Here is a 4,480-nt window from a genome sequence, read left to right as displayed (position 1 = left end):
CATCCATAGATGCTTCTCAAGCAAATCCCAGGATGTCATTCTCCCATTGTACTCAGCCTTGGTGAGGCCGCAGCTGGAGTACTGCATCCAGTTTTGGGCTCCACAGTTCAAAAAGGATGTAGAGAAGCTTGAGAGAGTCCAGAGAAGAGCCACGCGCATGATCAGACATCAGGAAAACAGACTTTACGATGACAGGCTGAACTATGGGACTCTTCAGCCTGAAAAAGCAAAGGCTCAGGGGTGATCTGATGGCCACCAGGATCCGGGAGAACATTTGTTCACCAGAGTGCCCCAAGGGATGACGAGGTCGAATGGTTATAAACTACTGCAAGGCTGTTTCAGGCTGGACATAAGGAAGAATTTCTTTACTGTCTGAGCCCCCAAGGTCTGGACTAGCCTGCCATCGGAGGTGGTTCAAGCACCTACTTTGAACACATTCAAGAGAAAATTGGATGCTTATCTTGCTGGGATCCTATGACCCCAGCTGACTTTCTGCCCCTGGGGCAGGGAGCTGGACTCAATGATCTTCTGAGATCCCTTCCAGTCCTAATGTCTATGAAATCTATGAAATCTGTGAAGCTTGTGCAGGGACCCACCGCTGCCCTGATCCCGGAGCAGGGGCGGGTCCCCACACAAGCTGATTTGCCCCAGGCCTACCTGCCGCTGGCCCAAGAGGGCAGCACCAGCACCCCTGGGAGCATTCCAGCACAGCCCCTGCAGCCCTCCCGGGGGTGCGGGCGAGCCCCCGATTTGCCTGCTGGATGACAGGAGGCTGGTGCTGCCAGCTGGATCCAGCCCGTGCTGGGAAGATTAGTGCTGCCGCTGGTCCCAGCTGCCAGCACCAGCCTCCTGTCATCTGGCAGGCAGATTGGGGGCACCCCCGCACCCCCAGGAGGGCTTCAGGGCTGTGCTGGACTGCTTCCAGGGGTGCGGGTCCCTGATCTGCCTCCCAGATCACACGAGGCTGATGCTGCCATCTGGGGCCAATGGCAGCACCAATCTTCCCGGCGCTGGCTATGGGCAAAACATCAAAACAGCATCGAAACAGCTAAAGGGTTTAGACAAAACAAAACGGAACATTGCTTTCGAAACTAAATGAAACTCGAAACAAAACACTGTCACGATGAAATGTCAAAATGGAAGTTGAAGCAGAACAATGCTGTTTCGCATAGCCCTACTATTAAACAGATATTATGGCAGACACTTTAGAGCTATACCTCTTCTCCAAGAAGGAGAGGGAGAGTGCATTTGCAGAACACTGAATGTTAATGTTCCTGGATGTCAATGTCATGCTACAGGCTCTGACAGCTTATTTGCTGTATCACCTGTGTCAGGTGCTGTCTAAATACATGTGTCAGAACCCTGGTTTTCTTTAAGCTTACACCCGTGTGAATCAAGGGATCACACCTGCATAACACGGGCACAAAAAAAATCTAGTTTAATCTGGTTCGGGAAGTTTCAGGGAAACAAAAATAATTGTGGTGGTACAGTCATTCACCCTGGTGATCTTCAAGAAGCATCTTGATGCCCATCTTGCTAAGGTCATCTGAGCAGTCTTTTCTACCCAAGTGCACGGGGGCTGGATCCAATGACCTGTAAGATCCCTTCCAGACCCTAACAACTATGAAACTTTAAAACTATAAAACTATAAATAAAACCAATGAAGGTTCATTAGAATATTAAGATTGCTTACCAGCCATGTAGAAATTGTTGGTACAGGCTGGGGGGAATATCTACATGACGCCTGGTGGACCGCTTACCTGTCTGCAGGATCATCTGGAGAACCCCCCTACTATGGAGACCATGAGCCTGGCCAGCTTCACTTTGCAGCAGTCAAGACCCGTCCTGTAAGATTACACTTCTCCTTGCACTCATCTTGCAGTAACTCTGTTTGTCAATGAATCAATAAACTTCTCCTGATGGTTAGAATGACCCAAGGGTTTGTGTTAAGTCCTATTCACCTTCCACCCCATTTAAAAGTTGCTAACATCTGCAAACACCGAGGTTCACGTGTGCCACTCCAGTGTGCTAGCTGCTGCTGAGGGCTCTGCAGTGACCTTCCTGAGTGGAGCCAGTGGATCCCAGAGCCCCAGGTCCTTCTACATCAACAACACACTGAAGGCAGAGAGGTTAAGGTGAGACTCTTAAGATCCAGGCCACGTGGATGGAGGGGGCCCAAACGTGGCATCAAGTCAGAACAGCTGCCAGGCAGCTTCCTGCAGGCTGTCACCCAGGGGAGGGAGGCCAAGGACTTGGGAGTATGGGGCAGCAAGAAGTGTTTTCAGAGCAGAGTCATAAACCTGGCATACGTGAAGGCTCCCTGGCATCTGGTACTCCCTGCCCCCAGCTCTTTTACACACGCTTGCATAACTGCAATGGTATCCTTACATGCACAGTTACAGACAAGTTACGGCCAGCTTGAAGTTACAAATATTACGGACACTGACAGACAAGTGTCTGAGCACACCCAGCTGCAAACATAACTGCACTCTGGATCCACATGAGCTTGACACCTCCTCCGTGCCTGAAGAGCAGCTCTACTCACTGCTGCTGATGAGCTGTGGCGCAGGAACACCACACGCTGTTACAGGCCATATGGTCTCCACCTCAGAAAGCTACCTTGGCAGCCAGGAGCGTTCAATGAAAATCACTACCGAGTAAATGTAAAACTGCAAAGCCACTGTATTGCTTCCTGGTCCCTAATCTGGGGGACCAGGCAGGCATGTTGCTGTTGACTACAGCAGCTCCCACTCCCATAAATACTGTTAAACCAGTCACAAACTTCACGGTGGGGAAGGACATTTCCTTCACTCACTGAAACAGGCAATTTACTTTTCTTCGTGCCAAAAGCTGTTGGATAGGATCACGGAAAAATAAGGCTGATAGAGGTAATTGAGTTCATCTCCAGTGACTACAACCCCTTGGGAGTTAATTCCCTGTACTACCAGGGTGGCATTGGACATACAAGAGACTCAGGCCTTCCAGCCTTTGTACAGCATGCCCTGCCTGGCTGCTTTTCTATCTCTTTGTAAAGGTGCTGAAGGGTTTCCTCAGAGCTTGCAAGCTCAATCAGGGTGTTTGCACTCTTGGGACAAGGCTCTGCAGCAGGCTGTGCACATAGGATGCATGCATGTCATGGGACAGTTGTAACTCCAGGGCAGGGAGCCCGAGAAGAAACGGGGGAGACCAGCTGGGGAGAGGGTGGCCGAAGCTGTGTGGAGAAGGGCTGCTTCAGAGGGGGCTGCTACCAGGACAACTGCTTCTGAGAGGATGACTGGCCAAAGAATTGTGACCAAGTGAGCTGCTACTGAGGGCAGAGAAACCACCAGCTAATGAGTACCCAGGATTTCCTGGTATCCTTTACTGAAGAAGCAGGGGTTGTGCAAACAGGTTCCCCTCCCCAGTCTTAAGATCCCCGGGTGCAGGGAGTCACTGGAGGGAATCAGGGACAGAGGTTGCTAGATTGATTGCGGGCGGCCAGGAAAGACTGGAAAAGAGAAGAAACGCTGGTCTCCGGAGCAGCCACACCCGAGGTCCTGACAGGCATCCCCGTCTTCTGTCCACATGATGGCATTGCCACCCCTCTTCTGAGGCAGAGTGAGCACCGCTCCCCGGGGCTCCACTGCAGCCACTGCACAGTGGGCTACCTTGCTGAAGGCCGAGTGATTTTGTGGAGACCTGGCTGACTACGTGTACATACCTGTTATAAGTTGCCCGAGTGGTAAAGTTGCTAACATAATCACTTTTGTTATATGATAATGTGACGGGCTAGCTGGCAATGACCTAGCCCAGGGGTTTTGAAGGGATAAAAGATGATTGGAGGACTTGGGATTCCCTTTCCTCACCAATCAGGCCCCAGAGATTCACCCCTCATGTCCCCTGATTGGCCCCTGATTGGTCCCTGGAGGGGGATAAAAGGGGCAGCACTGCCGACTCAGGGGAGACCAGCGAGGGACTATGAGGAAGGAGCTTCAAAGAGCTGAGCCAGCGGGGCGGAAGCAGCTGCCTCAGAAGAGCCTGAAGGAGCAGGACCTGCAGGCAGCAGTGGGACCCTCAGCAGCACGGCGTGTGGCTGGCAGGAGAGGCTTCCTGCTGGGCTCCAAGATCCCCTACGAGAGGCTGTGGCCAGCAGGAGGATCTGAGCAGTGACCTGAGGGGTCCCAGCTTGGTTTCCAGCTCCTCCAATCAGAGGCCAGGCAGCTCGAGGTGAGGCCGGGGCTCCAGGAAGGTCAAGACCCCTAGCAGGGTAGAGCAGTTCCAGCACTGGTGGCTGTGTAGCAGTGTTCCTGCCTACCACATAGGAGGTCTGAGTTCAAGTCCCAGCTTTGGTAACTTGGCGTGAGTGAGCTAACAAGGAAAAATTCCTCTTGCAGTAGAAAGGAGCCATTGTATTTCCCCCCTTTCTACCCCTCCAGGTACCTAGGCCCTATATTTCTTTGTCCTTTGACATTCTGTATTTGGTGCCTTTTTATATTTCACC

This window comes from Alligator sinensis, unplaced genomic scaffold (assembly GCF_000455745.1).
Source record: "Alligator sinensis unplaced genomic scaffold, ASM45574v1 scaffold215_1, whole genome shotgun sequence".
Classification (NCBI taxonomy): Eukaryota; Metazoa; Chordata; order Crocodylia; family Alligatoridae; genus Alligator; species Alligator sinensis.
The sequence above is the reverse complement of the archived record's forward strand: the minus strand, read 5'-3'. Positions refer to the sequence as shown.